Raw genomic sequence first — 23,118 nt, forward strand, 5'->3', positions numbered from 1 at the left:
CCTCACTGCCATGGACAAAGCCAACTTGATCCTTGTGTATAACTGATGGCAAAAGCGGGCAACAAGTTTTACGTCTATGTTAAGTAGGGATATAGGCCTATCAGGGTTACCACATCATCCCTTTAATCCAGGATGCATGTGAATTACATAGGTTCTGAGGCTGATTTAATGCAAATAAGGCACCAAGTGAGTTAAATTACCATCTTAATCAGCCACAGAACCTGTGTAATTAATGTGTGTCCTGGATTAAAGGGATGATGTGATGAACCCTAAGGCCTATAGCTGCTACACTGGGAAGGATCCTTACCAGGTTTGGGGAATAATAGATATTTTAGCAGAGAGAAGATCTCTAGATGGTGGGTGGGAATCGTCAATAGAATTAAAAGCCTTAGCTTGCAGGGGGGGTGAGTAGTGGAGAAAAAAGCTTGTAAAACCTAGGAAAAGCCATCTGGTCCAGGGCATTTGCCTGCTTTCAGACCTTTGATGGCACCCAAGAACTCTGTATCCGACAGAGATTTGTCTAGATCCAGAGCCTCTTCAGGGTCAATTGTGGGCAACACAGTTTCCATTAATTTGGATAGCATATCTGCGGACTTCGATGTAGCAGTCCCATGGTCATGTGGTGTAGGTAAGTGTCTGGAGTCCATACCTCTCGTAATACAAGAAAGGACTTTGCTTGCTTTGGAAACCACAGCTTGGCATTGCAAGAGAACCTAAAAACCACACAAAAGGGGCACAAATCTGTCCCTTCTCCTCCTCCTCCTTACCCACATCAGTCTGCCCCTGTGATACCGAGTCATTACCTTTCAGCAACTCCACTGACGGGGATGATAGTATAGCACAGGGTGTCCCAGGTCCTAGAAACATATCTGCCAGCAGCACACCACCAGCTGTAGACTGTAGCTGGCAAATTTCTCTGCCACATCTGCTGCAGCGGAAAACAAAATACAATCCCTTCCACCCACATGCATCTGAATGCAAGCTTGTCAAAGCTATTGGCTCTCCAGCTTTCAACCTGGTGGATTCTGCCCCCTTCCATGAATTTGCACTATGTGCTGTACCACAATGGCAGGATCCCAGTTACTACTTTTCACATGAGGTCATTCCATCTCTCTACCATGATGTGGAAGGGAATGTTCTGGCATTGTTGGCCAAGGCAGTCAGCCGTAAAATCCACCTTACTGCTGACATGTGGTCCAGCCAGCATTTGCCGGGACGATATATTTAGTTCATAGCACACTGGGTAAAGCTGCATGCAACTCGAATGGATGCAGGACAGGGCTTTGTGCTGCAGTTTGTTGTGCTCCCACGTCTCTATACAGCTGGTAGTGATGATGCTAGACCTGTGACCTCTACCTCCTTCTCCTCCTCCACCACCTCCATGCCCTCCTCTGCAGAATTGTCCTATGAACATCAGCATTCAAAGGGCTATTCCCAGAGTCAGGCTAAAAGGTGCCATGCAGTGATTCAGCTGGTATGTTTAGGGGGCAGGTACTACACCGGAGCAGAGATTCTTGCAGCTCTTCAGGGACAGGCCCAGAAGTGGTTCACACCATCCCAGCTGGAGCCAGGAATGGTGGTGTGCGATAATGGCTCAAACCTCCTGTCCATGCCTGGCACATGTCCTCAATTTGGTGCTGCAGCATTTCCTAAGTACCTACCCAGGGTTGCAAGATGTACTAAAGCAGGCCAGAAGAGTCTGTAGCCATTTTAGGCGGTCATACACAGCCAGGGTCGGCTGGCTGAAATTCAGTGGGAATTCCACCTGCTCATAAACCGCCTGATTTGTGACATGCCCACCAGGTGGAACTCAACTTTGGAAATGCTGCAACAGCTATACATGCAGCAGAGGGCCATCAAAAAATATCTGTGCTAGTACGGCAGGACGACAGGCTCAGGCTGCCTTGGCTTTTTTTCCCAACGCCAATGGCTGATTATTAAGGATGCATGCAATGTATTGTCACCATTTAAAGAGGCACAAGGATGGTGAGCTACGACAGTGCATGCATCAGTGACACAATCCATGTTGTGTTCCTGCTGGAGCAGACTGTGTGTGGCATTATGGACAGGGCACTGGAGGCAGAGCAGCAAGAGGAAGGGACTTTCCTCTCAAGGCCCACTTTATCCAAACACCCTCATTGCTATGTCACAGAACACACTGGAGGAAAGAGGGGAGGAGGAGGAGGATTCTGGCACTTTCATAAGCTTCGAAGAAGAGGAAGACATGTGTCAATCTGTAAGCAATGGCTTTCCAACCCCAGGACCCTTGGGAGTAATACGTGGCTGGGAGGAGAAAGTTCCAGACGCTGTCATCCTGAGTGACCCTGAGGAGTCTCCTTCTCAAGCCTCGGCAATTTGAGGCGCATGGGCAACCTCATACTTCAAAGTCTGCAAAAGGACCCAAGAATAAGTGGCATACAGGAGAAGGATGATTACTGGTTGTCAACTCTCCTTAGTCCTCGCCGCCGGGGGCTGTCAGCTTCCACATCCCATTGGCCAAAACAGAGATGGAGAGCTTTCCAGCTGACGATCCACTGACTTACTGGGTCGTGAGAATAGACCAGTGGCCAGAATTTGCCCAGTATGCTATTGAGTTGTTGGGTTTCCCTGCATCCAGCGTGCTTTCAGAACAGGCATTCAGTGCTGCAGGAGGTTTCATTACTGATCATAGAACACGTCTGTCCACAGACTCTGTGGACCAGTTAACTTTTATAGAAATGAATCAGTCCTGGATTACCAACTATGAAGCTCCTGATGCCAATGTCACTGATTAAGTCTTTTTGAGATGTGGAATCTCTGCAGGACTTCAAGAGTGTTCAATCATTTCATCTGGAAGAATGTTTTTGGTATAGGTTTCATGTGCACAATTAACACCCAAAGGCCAATATTTTCTGCACTAGTTTGACAGGTGCATATCATTGCAATTTTTTACAGAAAGGCCAATTCTTGCTTTCATCAAGATTACCTCTATAGGGTTATGGTAAGAAGGCGCCCCTGGACACCCAAAGTGTAATTTTTCAGCACCTGTTTGACGGGTGCATATCATTGCAATTTTTTACAGTAAGTCCAATTCTTGCTTTCATCAAGATACTTTATAGGGTTATGGTGGGAAGACCAATTTTTACGTACTCGTCTATCCAAAGTCAAAGTGACACCAGGATGTATCCAAAAAATCTCGAATCTTTTTCCCAGTGTACTACATTGTGACCTCATCCTACACACTGGCTCCCCAGATGTTGCTGAGCAACATAAAAACAGCTTGCTGGGAAAATGTCATTTTTTGGGCTATAAATTCAATTATTGCTGCTGCAGATTCTAGACATGGTACAAATCTGCGATTTTACAGGTAGACTAAGGGTATCCCCGAGGCACTATATTGGCATTTTTCATAGTTTCATAGTTTCATAGTTAGTAAGGTTGAATAAAGACACCAGCACATCCAGTTCAACCTGAGGGAGTATCAAAAATAGAAAAACCACTGCTAATTTAAAAATAACTTTTTTCACAAACTTTTTTTTTATTGATACACGTCCTCCAGGGCAGGACCCGGACCCCTATAACCATTGTATGCCCAATTACTTGCATATAAGCTTCAAAATGGGCACTATCGATTTTTAATGTTTGGGTCCCATTGGCTTTGATGGGGTTATTTGGGTCCGAACTTTCATTGTGTTCAAAAGATCTGGTGCGAACTGAACAGGGGTCCGTTCGGCCCATCCCTAGTCACCACTCAGAATTAAGCAGGGATCCCCAAAGGAGATCAGTCTGTCGTGGACCTCAGCCAGGAAATGATCCTGTTCTTGGTTATGTCTGTAAACATTAGCTACTGTGAAAATAGAAGACTGATATTTCTGTTTAACCGGTTCCCGACCAGCGCACGCCGATGTACATCAGCAGAATGGCACGGACAGGCATATTGGCGTACAGGTACGTCCAGTCTTCAATGCGGCCCTGCCATCGTGAGTGCGCCGCAGGCGGCGCGCTCACGTGCCGGTCAGGACCCCCGTGAGTCCGATCGCGGGTCCCGCGGACTCGATCGCCGCGGGCATACCCGCGATCATTTCACGGGACGGGTGAATGGAGAAGTGCCATTGTAAACAGCATTTCTCCATTCTGCCTAGCAACTAGTGACGCTGATCTCTGCTCCATGTGATTGGAGCAGAGATCAGTGTTCACTAAATGAAAGCCCAACCCCCCACAGTTAGTAACACACCCCTAGGAACACTTAACCCCTACACTGCCACCCACTGGTTAACCCCTTCACTGCCAGTGTCATTTACACAGGAATCACTGCATTTATATAGCAGTGATTGCTGTATAACTGACAATGGTCCCAAAAATGTGTCAAAAATGTCTGATGTGTCCGCCATAATGTTGCAGTCACAATAAAAATCGCTGATCACTGCCATTACTAGTAAAAATAAAAATAAAAATTATTAATAAAAATGCCATAAAACTATCCCTATTTTGTAAACGCTATAACTTTTGCGCAAACCAATCAATAATCGCTTATTGCGATTCATTTTTTACCAAAAATATGTAGAAGAATACGTATCAGCCTAAACTAAGGGAAAAAAATGTTTTTTTATATATTTTTGGGGGATATTTATTATAACAAAAAGTAAAAAATAATGTGTTTTTTTCAAAATTGTCGCTCTATTTTTGTTTATAGCGCAAAAAATAAAAAACAAAGAGGTGATCAAATACCACCAAAAGAAAGCTCTATTTGTGGGAAAAAAAGGAAGTCAATTTTATTTGGGAGCCACGTCGCAGGACCGCGCAATTGTCAGTTAAAGCGGCGCAGTGCCGAATCGCAAAAAGTGGTCTGGTCTTTGACCAGCAAAATGGTCCGGTCTGAAAGTGGTTAAGGAGCACATATCATCCAGTGGGGTCTATGACGGTGTCTAGAGCCTCTGGATGAAAGGACTTATGGAAAGCTGTAGATGCCTCCCTTGATTTAGCCTGTGTATTGGTACTATGATGCTAGGTGTGATAAAAAATTATCACTCATGGCTGGTATACTATCGGTTCAAAAATGGGTCTCTTATATGAGAAAAATCTTGGATTGAGCTTTGTGAAAATTATACAAAGTTTGGCTCCTCTTCTCAGGCGTGTTAAAGCCCCAACAGTTAATAGAGGAGAAGGTGATATGATCATAGACCACCATGGCAATATAGAAAGAGGGTGAGTAGCCATTCTAGAGCAGGGTCCCAGTGCAAAACAAATTGTTAGGTCACAAGAAATCTCATGGGAATAGAAAAGCAGGAGAAAAGTAGGAAGCAAGAAGAAAGGAGGGAGAAAGAACAAAGGGTGAAGAGGCGGAGTTCCTTTTCCACATCATAACGAGAAATAGACAGCGAACGTGGTAGGATAGGAATCCACCAATTGCACAGATATGACAGGACACTAGGTGGCATTATAACACTTAATCGGAAATAAATGAAACACCAAAAATCACATAACTGCACAAACATGGTCCAGTGCATTTTCCTGCACTGAAGGGCCTGGGGGGGGGGGGGGGGGGTCAAGGAAGGCACACGAACCAGCCCCTGGACCCATCACTCCATGGGATAGTAGTATTAAAACTAAAAACATGAAGAATTACCTCAAAAAGGAAAAATCAGGGAAGAGGATAAAAATAAAACACACATGCATGGTGATAATAACAACAACCTGATGCACAAAAGGGGGTGGAGAAAGGGAATCAGTCAGGACATAGGCACAGTAAGCAACTGAATGTGGGGATGCATGTTGCAAGCGGCCAGTCTAGCAAATCTGGCATTGCAAAGTCGCAGGCAAGGGCACAACAGGGGAAATATAAGATATAGTCACTTGAAACACAGATCTGTGGGATAAATAATAGAAACTATCAACAGTGGTAGCTTAGAAAAAACCTGGAACAAAGGAGAAAAACAATGACCAAGCCCGGGCAGGGTCTCTCGGGTGGAGCCAAAGCTCAACTCCAGAGTAAGGCAAGTCCTGGATGCAGGATGCAGCGAGATCCCCAGAGGAAAAAGGCCAAAGTAGTTTAGAATATCGTCTGGCAGCCTGTGTGAGGAAGATCTAGGGCGCTTGCTCTTCCCACGTTTTTGCCATTGGGTAGCAAAGGGAAGGCCCAGGGTCGTCAGTGAAAAAAGACAATCAGGTATAGAAACTTGGAGCAATTCCACCAGGGTTCCAAGGAAAGTAGGCAGATCACCTAGCATGCGATATAAGGCTGTCTTGCCCTCATGGTGTACCCTGAGAAGGAAGGTGATCCTCCACTGAAAGTGAAATAGTTGAAACTGAAAAGGTGAATATAGCAGCAAAAGTCATTTTATTCTTTTATTTTTTAATGGGCTATTATGTTTTATCTTGTTTTGGCTGGAGTTCTGTTGTAATGCTTCATAAAAAAATAATTTTCATTACTGGGACTTTGGAATTGATTTACTAAAGGTTATTTACTTTGAAAGAAAAGTTACATTTGCAAAGGAATTTTCCCCAGAGGTTAGTAAATTTGGTTAAACTTCACATTGCAAAGCATAACCAATCACATGCAAGAAAAAAGGCATATTTTGCTTGCACATGATTGGATGAAAGAAGTCAGCATTGCTTCACCTCTTTCACTAAGTTCTGAGGAAAAGTCCCTTGTAAAGTGAACAGTCTATTCGCCCTCAGCAAATCCACCCCACTTTCTGAAATAAAGGTGGAAATGGTTCTAAATTCCATATTGGTTCTCCAATTAAAGCAAGCTAAGAGCTTGCATATATGGAATACTTTGTCATGCAGTGTTTATGTAATATATTTCATACACGCATGCTTCTTCAACAATTCTGATTGGTTAACACTTTTTTTATCAGTTGTGATTGGTAAAGAATGGATAGTACATGTACTGTAAGCAAATATGTGTGTCTGCTCACTGATAGAGTATTTTACAGAACATTCAGTATCTCTTGAGTATGGTTTCAGAATTTATGAACCAGAGCTAATCTTGTTCACAGTAGAGATGAATGTCTTCAGTTCTGGGTCTCAAGGGTCTTTTTTAATTACAAATAAAGTAAAACACAAATTCATAGAAATCTATATAAAAAAAAAAGTATATATATATATTACAGAGTACATCAAAAATAAAAACAGAGATCATACGTTTGGTAAGTCTGTCCTCCGTCCTTTGGTAAGTGTTATGGCTGGACTCCAGGAAAGAGAGAGAGAGAGAGAGAGACAAAATGGTCTGTCTCTTTTTTTAATGCAAAAACTCATTGACACCCTCCACTCAATCAATCTGATATAAAGCATGTTGTACCATCCAACAATGGTTAATATATGTACTCTAAGGTATAATGCTCAAATTTGCTTTTGCTCATGCCAGAATTACTGTAGGGGGCAGTATATTCCTGAAGGTCATTGATGTTGAGCATGGGATAGACTATAAAATATAGATATAAAATAGAAAGAAGTTTTCATAGTTAGTTAGGTTGAATAAAGGCACCTGCCCATCCAGTTCAACCTGAGTGAGTGTCTACAATTGTCCCCATCCCTGTACATTGCACACTCATGTCGGTCCCTACCCTCAAGGAGCCCACAATCCATGGTCTCCATTCATATATTAGGGCCAATTTTGAACAGAAGCCAATTAACCTACCCGCATGTCTTTGGACTGTGGGAGGAAACCAGAGAACCCGGAGGAAACCCACGCAGGCACAAGGAGAACATGCAAACTCCAGGCAGGTAGTGTTGTGTTTGGGATTTGTACCAGCAACCCTTCTTGCTGCTAGATGAGATTGCTAACCACTACACCACTGTGCTGCCCATAAATACATTTTCATAAATAACGCTATCAATAAATGCCTATCCCTTTAATTTGTGTCTGAGTCTATTTCTCTTTTCAACACTGCTTTAAACCTATACTTATTATTACAAACAAAGGGTACCCTCCCTGGTGTCTAGTGTAATATACTGTATAGTGCTCTCTATAATAGCCTCATATATATGACAACAGTGTTACCCTATCCACAGTATACCTACTTGGTATATACCTGTCAAACCCTTAGTGGCCATTTATTATGCAAAGTCCAAGTTTTAAAAACCAGTGTAATAATAATAATAAAAAAAAAATTCCCTGTAATTCAATGAACGGGTGTTTGATCTCAGACCTTATTTTGCTAGTGCTTTGTATGTGTTTAGTTCTTAGAGTGCAGTTAAATATAAACACTACACACATATACTGTACATATACAGTATAATTCATGCAGTTATGTATTACTTTAAAAATAATGAATAAGTTCCTGAGTTTGTTTTGAAATCAGCCTCAAGTTATCTCAGTAGCACCACTGAGGCTGGGAGATGTTGCTTCGGGGAACAAAGTATGAGTTCTATATGTTAAACTTTTGGTTAATGGAGTAGCATGAAGCTAAGGAAGGAGGAGCAGCCAGTTCAGGAGTAGGAGTGGTGGTGCGTGGGAGACAGAAGTCTCATAGGTGGGGTAGTCCAGTACTTAGAATGTACATCTCCGATCAGTTGGACCTCTATTCTTTGGAGCCTCCTGCAAAATGGAGCCTGTCCTAGGGAATCAACCTGTAACCATGAAGTGCAAGACCTCGTGATGAGTAGTGGTAGCTCCCCTTCTAGCCTACTGGATGAAAGTATTATGTGGTGAACGAGCTGGTGGTGAGAAATTGTGCTCTATGCTTTCACCCCCGAAATGTTTCTGTAGTCTGGACCAGAACAGATGTCACTAGCTGGGGCAAGTGAGCAGACACTGTCCCTTCATTTGGGAGGCCACAACATGGTAATATGGCATCTGACCATGAGGGGGCACTAACGCACATCCTAACAGGCTGCCTGCAGAAAAGTACAGGAAGGGGCAGATATGAGACCAATCACTTTGCACAAAGACAGAGAGCAGCAGTGACCAGTCTGTATTGCAGGAAACTCCTGCACAAATACAAAAACTCATGCTGGATTTGGAAGATCTGGAAGAAATGCCCAAAACACACCAAGAATTAAGTAAGTCTACACATACTTATTATTCAGACAATATTTGCTTATCCCAGAGGTTAGCTTTAAATCAGTTCTATATACTGTACCCGTCCTGCTTACTTTCACCTTTGGGAAATGTTGTTGGTAATGTTACAATGAGGTTAAAGATTGTTTGATCAAGATAATTTTGTAGCCTAGTAACACTTATTATTGCAAGTAAAAAGCACACATTTATTTATTAACATTACATTACTTAATAGGGCTTGTCACTTGATTCCCCAGCAAATACTTGTGACTGATAAACTTCTGCCAAATCCCAATGTGTTATTCATTTTCCACTATTCATTGTGCTATGACCATATAACAGCCATATCGCATGCAGGGTATCTCATTTAATGGAGATCATGTGTTATGCACATGCTCATAATAAGAACACAGCCAAAGTGTTAGACGCCGCCATCTGTGGTGCCTGCAGCACAGTCTGAAAATGTGACAGCTCAATACCAGGCCAGATATTGTGAAAAATGCTTGATAATTACAATTCCCTTTCAGTCAGAACAACTCCTATGTTTCCATTTTGCAGCAACCTTCAAGGAGGTCACATCTATTAAAGCTGTTACAAACCTCTCAGTTTATCATTGATGTTACAATGAAAATGGTGATCAATCTTTTGTCTCTGCTCACGTTTTTGTTCTCTTACAGACTAATAAAATTTATATAACTGACAGCTTGCAGTGCATTCAGTCACATATTTTGTTATTGTTTTTCTATCCTCAATAGTAATATTATTTTAATTTCCATTATTCTACATGCACCCAACAATATATATATGTAAAGGCAGGGCTAACCCAAACATTTGTGTTTGTTTTCTTCGTGCTGTGATTTGGTTTGGGCTGTGTTACAATTTTCTATTCTATTTTTTACTTAGATCCATTTGCTGTGGTTAGTTTCTCGTACTGTGAATGGAATAACGATCGGAATGCCAAGCCGCTAAAGTTGTCTACGATCTAACAATTGTTACATTTTTATTATCTTATAATAAATAGCAAATCATTTACAATGGAAATTCCCAATTTGCTTGGGATACCACCATTTAATAATATATAGGGTCCATCCTGTATAGCTCCTTTTAAATCTATAATTAAATTAAATGTAAAGCTATAGTTATTTTTTAGCTTTTGATGAAATAGGGAAGAGTTAAATCTAGTTTGTTTGTTTTTTGCTGTCTGTGTTTCCTTGGGGAGTTTTTCCTTTACTTCCTGTCCTGGAGATGAAATTAAATAGAAATTTGATTCTCTTAAAATTAAGAAAAAGCCCACTTTAGATAGTTGTCACCAGAAAAGAATTGTCCATTGGATAATGGTCATCACACTAACATTTTTAATTTTTAATCACAATATTTCTCAGTAAAAATGGTAACAAGGCATAAAAAGGAAGGTAAATCTGCCTAACTGGGATGCCCATAGCAATTTAACAGAAGATCTATGCCATCTCTACATTATTAAAAATAAAATCTGCCCATGCATATATTCAAACAACAATAAGACCTTCAATCAGGTTTACCTGTTCAAATGTAACTATTCAGAACTATCAGTTCTGTGGTGGTGGGTCTGGTCCTATGCTAAGGGGATCTCTCAAGAAAAATTGGAATTTTTCTTTTGCATATTAATGGTAAATATCCTTTGATATGCAAAATAATAATACAAATAATATGAATAATAACATTAATAAAAACAATATGAATAATAATAATTAGTAGTATTATTATTTTTATTATTGTACAGTACATATATATAGTGCAAACAGTTTGTGCAGTGCTTTACATAATAAAGGGAGACAGTACATTTATTATACAATTCAAGACAAGAGGGTTAAGAGGGACTTACATGTGAGAGCTTACAATCTATAGGGAAATAACAAGGGATACAAGAGAAAATAACTGTGAGGGATGAACAGAGGAGAAAGAAAAAGTAAATGTCTAATGTAAAAGCGGGCTAGGCCTGAAAAGATTAATTTTCATTGATTGTCTGAAGACGGACAGAGTTTAGATTGGGGTGCAAAGTTCCAAAGGATGGGAAAGGCTCTGGAGAAGTTCTGGAGGTGAGCATGGCAAAGAGGGGATGAGAGACCTAGAGTGCAGTAATAGCAATAGGTGAGTTCATCGGTTTACTGTTACATTTTTTGTGCCTAAAACATGATTCATTATATTTTAGTTTTTTTTAACACTTTTTAATTTTTTGTCACTTAATTTGGAGTCTAACAGGCACCATGTACTCTTTATGGAGACATTAGGGGTCTGTTAGGCCCCATATGTTTCCCCTTCCCTCTGCTCCAGCCAATGGAGCACGCACTATGTTTAATCTGCTGTTTACCTGGCTTTACAGCTAAGATTTTGACAGCCCTGAGCATTTCTGACCCTTTTAACATCTAATCATGCCTAGCTGAAATTATTAAAATATACCTAGTATTATTATTATTGTTATTATTATTATTATGATCATCCTCATTATTATTTCCTATTTTAAACAATCATGAAAGTGGTGTGTTTTCCAGAAGAATAAAAAAACAAACAAATGTAAAACGTATCTATCAAAGTCACAGTGCATATCTGTAACCAGGTGTGTACACAGCTGGCCTTATTAATCATGCAAAAAAAAAAAAAAAAAGACTCTATAAAAGTAATTAGTTTCACATTGTCAAAGAGATGATTAAACAATGCTACATGTATACCCACTGAAATCAGTCAGATAGAAGAATATTGCTACTGCTTTTATAATCAAAATAAACAAATAATGAACTGTTAAAAATCAAGAAACACAATTATGCTATGCTGGCAAGTAGGGATGAGCTTCGTGTTCGAGTCGAACGTACGTTCGACTCGAACATTGGCTGTTCGTCCGTTCGGCGAAATCCGAACACTTGGTCCGTTCGCGTCAAAATTCGCATGGCGCTCACGGCCCACAATGCACTGCGATGGCGCAGTGCATTGCTGGCTCATGATTGGCCAAGCATGCGGGGTCACAGCGCCAGCAGCGAGGAGAGCCATGATTGGCCACAGGCAGGATGCCTGTGGCCAATCATAGCTCAGGCTGTGTAGTGCACGCCCCACACTATATAAGGCCGCCATTAAGGCGGCCTCGTGTAGTGTGTTGGCATCTGAAGCAGTGGGTGTTCTGTGTACCTTCAACACAGTACACACCGATCGTTTTTGGCTGATTTCCTATCTTGCTGTTGTGTAGTGGTTATTGTCTGTGCCCTGGCCGCAGTATACACCACTATATTCACCTCACCTATATAGCTAGTGATCTATCTTTAATAATAGAGCTTGCAGTCAGTAGTGTTAGGAGATAGTGCGTGCTGTCTGCGTGCTCTGTACCCAGTACATACCGCTATAATCCACCTACATAGCTGTTCTCTATTTGAGCCCAATTGCCATCTGCAGGAGTTATTGGAAGTTGTGTGTGCCTCCAGCATAGCACAGTATACATCTGTATATACCCCTTTATCTCTGCTGTTCTATAAAAAAGGCATCTGCAGGAGTTAGTGGGTGTTGTGTGCCTCCAGCACAATATAAGCACAATATAAACTACCCAACTGCTGTTTTACCCAACTCCCTTCAGGCCATTACCATGTCTGGAAGGCCAGCAAGGAGACGCAGACAGGCGCGAGCCGATAAAAGAGTGTGCATTTCCGCCGATCATTTAATGCCTGTGCTCGGCTGGCTGAGCTCCAAAAGGAGTTGAACCTGCCCAAGAACCGCCTTATATGTGACATGCCCACCAGATGGAACTCAACATTGGCCATGCTGCAGCGGCTGCACACGCAGCAGAGGGCCATCAATGAGTACCTGTGCGACTACGGCACCAGGACAGGGTCAGGGGAGCTTGGTTTTTTCTCACCACGCCAGTGGGGCATGATCAGGGATGCATGCACTGTCCTGTCACCGTTTGAGGAGGCCACAAGGATGGTGAGCAGTGACAGTGCATGCATCAGTGACACTGTACCTCTTGTCCACCTCTTGGAGCATACGCTGCGTGGAATAATGGACAGGGCACTTGAGGCAGAACAGAGGCAGGAAGAGGAGGACTTCCTTGCCTCTCAAGGCCCCCTTTATCCAGACAGTGTTCCTGCTGTGCCACCCATCACACAGGAAGAGGATGAGGAGGAGGAAGAGGAGGAGGAGGATGATTGTGTCAGCATGGAGGTGGAGGCTGGCACTCAGCATCAGCAGCAGCAGTCTTGTAGGGATGATTTACAGTCCCAAGAAACACGTGGACTTGTACGTGGCTGGGAGGAGGTAGCTGCGGATCATGTTGTCCTTAGTGACCCAGATGACTCTGGACCGAATGCCTCAGCTAACCTACGCTGCATGGCCTCCCTGATCCTGCAAAGCCTGCGGAAGGATCCTCGTATTCTTCGGATCAAGGAGAGGGACCATTACTGGCTGGCCACTCTCCTTGATCCACGGTACAAGGGTAAGGTTGCCGACCTTATCTTGCCATCGCAGAGGGAGCAGAGGATGAGACATCTCCGGGAGGCCTTGCAGAAAGCTCTGTGCAACGCATTCCCAGAGACTGGGAGGTTACAAACTCCTGGTCCTGGACAACGTGTTGCTGAGGCATCAGTCAGAAGGAGCGGTGGAGAAGGTGGCCGTCTGACTGATGCTTTCAGACAATTTTGTAGTCAGCAGCCCCAAGGTATGATTGGTTCCAGCACCCATCGCCAGCGTCTGATTTACATGGTGCAGGAATACCTAGGGGCAAGGTCAGACTTGGACACCTTTCCCACCGAAAATCCTCTGGCTTACTGGGTCTTGAGAATGGATCACTGGCCAGAGCTTGCACAGTATGCAATTGAGCTACTGGCCTGTCCTGCATCCAGCGTTCTTTCGGAACGCACCTTCAGTGCTGCTGGTGGCTTTGTTACCGATCACAGGGTGCGCCTGTCCACCGAATCAGTTGATCGACTGACCTTCATCAAGATGAATCAGTCTTGGATCACCCACAGCTACCAAGCACCTGAAGCTGATGTAACCGAATAATTTTTTTTTAAATACCACATCCCTTCAAGACTGCCTATGCTGATGCTGAGTGACTGTCCTGTTATGTTGATTGTCTATCCTCTTCCTCCTCCGCTGATATGTTGGAAGAACATTTTTGGTTCTGGGTGATGCCAGCAGCCCAATTTTTCTGCCCCTGTTTAACAGGGGCGTTTAATTACAATTTTTGATGCAATGCTTTGCAGCAGGGCTAATTCCTGCAATAAAACTAGAGTATATGGCAGAGGTTGCAGTGTGGTGGCACCAGCACCAGTGCCTAAGGCCCAATTTTTCTGCCCCTGTTTAACAGGGGCGTTTAAGTACAATTTTTGATGCAATGCTTTGCAGCAGGGCTAATTCCTGCAATAAAACTAGAGTATATGGCAGAGGTTGCAGTGTGGTGGCACCAGCACCAGTGCCTAAGGCCCAATTTTTCTGCCCCTGTTTAACAGGGGCGTTTAAGTACAATTTTTGATGCAATGCTTTGCAGCAGGGCTAATTCCAGCAAAAAAACTAGAGTATATGGAAGAGGTTGCAGTGTGGTGGCACCAGCAGCAGTGCCTAAGGCCAAATTTTTCTGCCCCTGTTTAACAGGGACATGTAATTACAATTCTTGATATAATATTTCACAGGAGGGCCCCTTCCTGTGCCCACCCAGAGTAACGGTGAGGACTTATAGTGTTGTGGCACCAGCACCACAACCACCAAAGGTCAATTTTTCTACCACTGTTCAACAATGGCATGTAATTACAATTCTTGATATAATCGTTCACAGCAGGGCGCTCCAGCGCCCACCAAGAGTCACTTTGAGGGCTTACAATGTTGTGGCAAAACCAACACCTTGTTCCGCCATTTCTGCAGAGCATATAGGGCAGGCCCCTACTTTCAAACATCCAACTTACAAACATCTCCTACTTGCAAACGGAAGGAGACAACAGCAAGTGAGATGAAAAAAGATGGACGACAAAACAAATTATACAGGGGTGATAACCCTTCCCTATGTTTTCCAAAAAGCTTAAAAATCGTTTTTTTGACTGGAGCTACACTTTCAAAATGTATCAGTTGAAAATTACAAACAGATTCAACTTAACACAACAAACCTACACAGTCCATGTCTTGTTTGCACCGCCTGTATACTGCTGTTCTGAGTATATAGGGCCTGGGGGCCACACGCATTTCCTTTTTTTAATATGGGTACAGGGTTCCCCTTAATATGCGTACAAGACCCAAATAGGCTGGTAATGGGCAGGGAGGGCTACCCATGCCATTTTTCTGAATGATTTTCAACCATATTGCAGGAACCAGATATAACATTAAAACCGCAAGCAGTTTTAAATGGTGTTATTTCCGTTAAATGTCATTTTGTGCAGGGACTGTTCTAAACACGGGAAACACGTGGCACTTCACAGGCCTACTACAGACACCCCCCAGGCACCATATTTACAGGAATATTTCACTTTTTTTTTTCACTTTAATCGTCATTAAAATCAGTGCTCCTGCCAAAACGGCCATTTTTAAAAACATTTTAGGCATTGACCCATGTCCCCTGGGGCAGGAGCCAGGTCCCCAAACCCTTTTTAGGACAGTATCTTGCATATTAGCCGTTAAAATTAGCACTTTTCATTTCGAACGTTCGAGTCCCATAGACTTCAATGGGGTTCTAACGTTCGTAACGAACGTGGGGTCCGTTCGAAAGTTCTGGTACGAACCGAAACGGGGGGTGTTCGGCTCATCCCTACTGGCAAGAGTAAAGTGTAAAATAGAAAAATCTTTGTTATCTGGGTTTTGGCATTACCATGCTTCTTTTACCGTACATCTGCCTAGAGTTCAGGTTTAATGTATAGGATCCTTTAGTATCCTTAGGGGACTGGCAAATTCCTTATGTGGTATATAAGATTATATCTACCTCCAAATCTACCTCCATCTCAAAATACAAAACACACTACTTCACTTACTTAAAGTGGTTGTAAACCCTCCCCCACAACTTTATCCCATGCAATTTAGCATAAAAAACCCTAATGAACACTGCTTGTAGATATCTCCTTACTTTCATTGTTTTGTTCTTTAGAATGACGTCACTGAGCATGCCCAGATCTCCCCTGATTTACAGCACACTCTCTATGTGCTTATCTATCTGTTATCAGGACTTCCTACAGCACACAACACTGAGCTCCCAGGAGGCTGCATAATCACTCAGAGCTTCCTCCTACACCCCATGTGACCATGTGACATCACATGCAGTGTAAAGCAGGGCATGGGACAGCATTACTGCAGTCTTATCAACTGAAGCTGATAGGACTCACATAGCCAAACACTAGATAATCAGCACAAGTAAATACTATGAAATAAAACAAGTCAGTTGGATTGAGAAGGAGGCTTGGTTAACAGTACAGGAAGTGCTCCATGTAAGGGCGGAAATACACTCCACTGTGGACTCAGAAAACAATACTTAAGATGGCGCTGCCTGCGTTTTTAAAAGTTTCTTTAAACATTAAGTAATATACAATTTGGGCTGGATTACGGTGGCTATAGTTTGATAATTACTTATTATAATGAACTAAATGAAAAGAAGCATCAGAGTGGGAGAGTTTACTTCCTCTTTAATGTGGACAAACTTAATTCCAAAACACTAAAAATCACCAGATACACCAAATCTATCTTCGGTGGATGAATAGCTGCTGAGGGTATCAAAAATCTGTCTGATAGAGGAATTTGGAATTGTTAAACAACATGATTTTTTTACTTTTCACTCCATCTGGGCAGGTTGGATAACTTTCAGGAACTCAGAAATCTACACCGATCAGATGGATGGCTGGTGTATTGGCTGTCAGTGTATATTATTTGGTCTTTGTGAAAGTTATAGAGTCCACAAGCTATGGTGCCAGTCATTGAAAATCGATCACACCTGATGTACTGACGGCCTATTTTTTAAAAAAAAATTTTTTCACAAAACTGTCATATTAACAGGTGATTTCTCACACACAGCATATGCATACTTGCAACTACACCCCAAAACACATTCTACTACTCCTCTCGAGTATGGCAGTACCACATGTGTGAGACTTTTGCACAGTCTGGCCACAGAAAGAGGCCCAACATGCAGGGAGCGCCATCAGGTGTTCTAGGAACATAAATTACACATTTAATTTCTTGACTACCTCTTACACTTTTGAAGGCTCTGAAGCACCAGGACAATGGAAATGCCCAAAAAATGACCCCATTTTGGAAAGTAAACACCCCAGCAAATAATCTATGAGGTATAATGAGTCTTCTGTCATTTTTTTCCACAAGTTTTTTGGAAATTGTGGAAAAAAAAATAAAAAAAATATATATATATGGCATGGATCTGGCACTGATGAGAACTGATGTGGCATGGATGAGCACTGATGTGGCATGGATGTGGCACTGATGAGAACTGAGGTGGCATGGATGAGCACTGATGTGGCATGGATGAGCACTGATATGGCATGGATGTGACACTGATGAGAACTGATGTGGCATGGATGAGTACTGATATGACATGAATGCGGCAAAGATGAACACTGATGTGGCATGGTTGTGGCATGAATGAGCACTGATGTGACACGGATGATCACTGATGTGGCACATACAGTATGAGCACTGATGTGGCATGGATGAGGCATGGATGAGCACAGATGTGGCATGGATGGGCACTGATGTAGCATGGGTGGGCACAGATAATCACTGATGTGGCATGGATGAGGCATGGGTGGGAATGGATGAGACATGGATAAGTATGGATGAGACATGGATGAGCATGGATGGGCATGGATGAGCCATGGGTGATCGTGGATGAAACATGTACAGTGCCTTGCGAAAGTATTCGGCCCCCTTGAACTTTTCAACCTTTTGCCACATTTCAGGCTTCAAACGTAAGATATAAAATTTTTATTTTTTGTGAAGAATCACCAACAAGTGGGACACAATTGTGAAGTGGAACGAAATCTATTGGATAATTTAAACTTTTTTAGCAAATAAAAAACTGAAAAGTGGTGCGTGCAAAATTATTTGGCCCCTTTACTTTCGGTGCAGCAAACTCACTCCAGAAGTTCAACGAGGATCTCTGAATGATCCAATGTTGTCCTAAATGACTGATGGTGATAAATAGAATCCACCTGTGTGTAATCAAGTCTCTGTATAAATGCACCTGCTCTGTGATAGTCTCAGGGTTCTGTTGAAAGCGCAGAGAGCATCATGAAGACCAAGGAACACGCCAGGCAGGTCCGTAATACTGTTGTGCAGAAGTTTAAAGTCAGGTTTGGATACAAGAAGATTTCCCAAGCTTTAAACATCCCAAGGAGCACTGTGCAAGCGATCATTTTGAAATGGAAGGAGTATCAGACCACTGCAAATCTACCAAGACCTGGCCGTCCCTCTAAACTTTCAGCTCAGACAAGGAGAAGACTGATCAGAGATGCAGCCAAGAAACCCATGATCACTCTGGATGAACTGCAGAGAACTACAGCTGAGGTGGGAGAGTCTGTCCATAGGACAACAATCAGTCGTACACTGCACAAATCTGGCCTTTATGGAAGAGTGGCAAGAAGATAGCCATTTCTCAAAGATATCCATAAAAAGTCTTGTCTAAAGTTTGCCACAAGCCACCTGGGAGACACACCAAACATGTGGAAGAAGGTGCTCTGGTCAGATGAAACCAAAATCAAACTTTTTGCCCACAATGCAAAACGATATGTTTGGCGTAAAAGCAACACAGCTCATCACCTTCAACACACCATCCCCACTGTCAAACATGGTGGTGGCAGCATCATGGTTTGGGCCTGCTTTTCTTCAGCAGGGACAGGGAAGATGGTTAAAATTGAGGGGAAGATGGATGCAGCCAAATACAAGACCATTCTGGATGAAAACCTGTTGGAGTCTGCAAAAGACCTGAAACTGGGACAGAGATTTATCTTCCAACAAGACAATGATCCCAAACATACAGCAAAATCTACAAAGGAATGGTTCACAAATAAACGTATCCAGGTGTTAGAATGGCCAAGTCAAAGTCCAGACCTGAATCCAATCGAGAATCTGTGGAAAGAGCTGATAACTGCGGTTCACAAACGCTCTCCATCCAACCTCACTGAGCTCGAGCTGTTTTGCAAGGAAGAATGGGCAAGAATTTCAGTCTCTCGATGTGCAAAACTGATAGAGACATACCCCAAGCGACTTGCAGCTGTAATCGCAGCAAAAGGTGGCTCTACAAAGTATTAACGCAAGGGGGCCCGAATAATTTTGCACGCCCCACTTTTCATTTTTTTATTAGTTAAAAAAGTTTCAAAAATCCAATAGATTTCGTTCCACTTCACAATTGTGTCCCACTTGTTGGTGATTCTTCACAAAAAATAAAAATGTTATATCTTTATGTTTGAAGCCTGAAATGTGGCAAAAGGTTGAAAAGTTCAAGGGGGCCGAATACTTTCGCAAGGCACTGTATGAGCATGGGTGATACATGGATGAGCTATGGATGAGCCATGGCTGAGCATGGATGGGCATGGATGAGACATGTATGAGCATTGATGAGACATGGATTAGCATGGATGAGACATGTATGAGTATTGACGAGACATGGATGAGCATGTATGATAGATTAAGGAGCCATGGATGGACATTGATTAGCCATAAATTAACATGTATGAGAATTGATGAGCATGGATGAGAATGGATGAGACATGGATGAGCGTGGATGGGCATGGATGGGCATGGATGAGACATGGATGAGCATGGATGAGATGCGGATGAGCCATGAATGAGCATGGATGAGACGTGGATGGGCATGAATGAGACGTGGATGGGCATGGATGAGACATGGATGGGCATGGATGAGACATGGATGAGACATGAATGAGACATTGATAAACCATGGATGAGACATGTAGGAGCATGGATGAGACATGTATGAGCATGTATAAGCCATGGATGAGACATGTATGAGCCATTGATGAGGCATGTTTTTTGACTGTTTACAGTGCATTATTTGTTTATTTTGATTATAAAAGCAGTACAGTGTAGCATTGTTTAATCATCTCTGAGACATGTATGAGCCATGAATGAGACATGTATGAGCATGCATAAGACATGTACGGCCTGGCTGGGCGCAAATCAGTGCTGTGGGCACTTCAGATCCAGCCCACAAGTGCTGCTGCACTGACTCCTCTCCTCTCCTCGCACACTGTACCAATTGGGGAGGAGCACAACCAGAAATGCCCCAGTTTGTTGACAAGTGATCGCTTCGTCATTGGATGGAGCGATCATGTGGTAAAAGACCGCTATCATTGGCCCTTTGACCCAAAGGTTACGGACATTCCCGGGTGTGCTCCGCCATTGTACGCCCTCCCAGAGTTATCCGACTGCACTGTAGCCTTCATTCGGCTATGGCCTGGTCGGCAAGTGGTTAAGATATGTTTGTTGGTTTTACAATACAAAATATGTAATTAATCTAAATACAATATTGAAAATAAAATATATAGTTAAAAGAACCATGACTATATAGTAGAAAAATCATGAATATACACAGTAGCTAGATGAGTCATGATATTTAAAGAGGAAGTAAACCCTGATGGGTTTACTTCCTCTTTGTCTCCCTGCAAAGGTAAAGCATAATGGACTACTATGCATCGCATAGTAGTCCATTATATGTCACTTACCTGACACAGGAGCCAGTGAAGTCACCGCTGTCCCCGTAGTACCGAGCGTCCATCTTCTTGGTGGGTCTTGCTGCTCCGGCGCTGTGATTCGCCGGAGCAGCGATGACGTCACTCCCGCGCATGCGCACGGGAGCCAACACACGCGGCATATCACTGCGATCTGCGGCTTGCCCAGTGTGCCTGCACGCCGCTGTCTACGGTGCATGCACCGTAGACAGCAGTGGCTGTCTTCAGGTAAATATCTCCTAAACCGTATAGGCTTTAATCTAGGCTTACCTGTAGGTCAAAGTGGTTTGTAAGGGTTTACAACTACTTTAACCACTTGCCTACAGGGCACTTTCACCCCCTTCCTGCCCAGACCAATTTTCAGCTATCAGCGCTGTCACGCGTTGAATGACAATTGCACGGTCATGCTACACTGTAAAATTTGTGAAATTTTTATCATTTTCTTCACACAAATAGAGCTTTCTTTTGGTGGTATTTAATCACTGCTGGGTTTTTTCTTTTATACAAAAAAAAAGACTGAAAATTTTGAAAACAAAATGTTTTTCTTAGTTTCTGGCAGTAAATTTTGTAAATAAGTAATTTTTCTCCTTCACTGATGTGCGCTGATGAGGCAGCACTGAGGTGGCACTTATGGGAACTAATGAGGCGGCACTTATGGGACCTAATTAGATGGCACTGATGAGCAGGCACTAATATGCCGCACCTATCAGCACTGATAGGTGGCACTGATGAGCACTGTTAGGCAGCACTGATGGGCACTGATAGGAGACACTGATGGACAATGATAGGCGGCACAGATAGGCAGCACTGATGGGCATTGATAGGTAGCACTGATGGGCACTGGTGGGCATTGATAGGTGGCACTGATGGGCATATATGGGCTGCAATGATGGGCAATGATGGGCATGATGAGCAGCACTGATAGCCAGCACTGATAGCCAGCACTGACTGGCATCACTAATGGACATTGATTGGTGGCACTTGTGGGCACTGATTGCTGGCACTGGTGGGCACTGATTGCTGGCAATGGTGGCGCTCTATTGTAATCAGGGTACATGTCTTGATGTCTGCTATGAGGAGATGCCGCTGATCGGCTCTCCTCGCCACACACTCTGTCAGTGTGAGGCGTTGAGAGCCGATTACCAGCATTTCCGTGTTTACATGTGACCGGCTGTGATTGAACACAGGCAATCACATGGTTAAAGAGCTGCGGCCGCAGATCTTTACAGAGATCAGGGTCACGGCATGTCCTAGCAACACAGAGCAGCCACAATCGCGCTGCGTGCCCCTGTGGGCGCATGGGAGCAACCGTTCGGGTGCGCCATCAAATGACGTCCACCCAGAACAAGATCTGCACCGTCCCTCTGGCATTTGACGATGGCCAGACAGCAAGCAATTAATCAATAAAAATAAGATATACCTGTGCTCAAATCCCAATAACATGTACATGTATATAATCCATCAGGTGCTAAAGGGGTGTGACCACATGTTAAATCTACAAATTCTGGATGAACCCTTGCACACTGCTATATACCCTTTCTAGCAAACTTTGCAATGAAAAATAGGGATTTTTAGTTCACACACATTGCAATACCCCTGCAGTGAGCAGTATTACTGTACAGTAATCTCTAGCAACCAACCAACAACCAGTCAGTAAGGGATAATGATACACTGTAACCTCTGGCAACCAATTTCAATCGCTGCCTGATCTGATATAGTAAACCGATTTTTCGTCTAGCTGCTATTTATTGTATGTCTCAGAGCAGGTGGAGAGCAAAATTGTATTGGGGGGGGGGGGGGGCAAGAAAACGTTTGGCCAGGGTCCAATCATTATTAAAGACGGCCCTGCATATATTGCAACTAAACACAACCTGGACCTCAGAGAAAAAATAATCTATACTTACAGCAGACAAAAATAGAGATGGTAGACATACTGTATGTACAGTGGCAAAAATCACAAATAACCATCAGGTTCTATATTATATTTTGGGAATTTATCATTTTCTTTTTTTCTGAAGGTAAATGCATACATTTAGCTTTATGCCCTAGTGATCTTGTTCCCCCCTTCCTACTCTTATCTTTCCACACACCTCTACTCTGTCCAGACTGTGTTCTGCCGGTGTTGTGTCGAATGCTGTCCCCCGTCGGATAGTCCCCATCCTGTACTGCGCTTGCGCAGTCCGGAGGACAAGGAGATGCCAAATGTCTCCGAAGATAAACGGCGCCTGCACACTGAGTCCAGGTTCAAGCCCCACCATCTAAGTGGACATAGAGTTAGAATAAAAAATTGCCAAGCGAAGCGAGGCCGTGCGCAGCGAGCGAAGCGAGCCCGCAACGGGCCCTTTTACAAAGTGCTACCATATGTCCACTTGCATGGTGGGGCTTGAACCTGGACTCAGAAGGTTCTAGCAAGTGTGCAGGCGCCGTTCATCTTCGGAGACTTTCGGA

The sequence above is a fragment of the Lithobates pipiens genome, unplaced genomic scaffold (assembly GCF_037356315.1).
Source record: "Lithobates pipiens isolate NorthernLeopardFrog02 unplaced genomic scaffold, aLitPip1_a1.2 Scaffold_3, whole genome shotgun sequence".
NCBI lineage: Eukaryota > Metazoa > Chordata > Amphibia > Anura > Ranidae > Lithobates > Lithobates pipiens.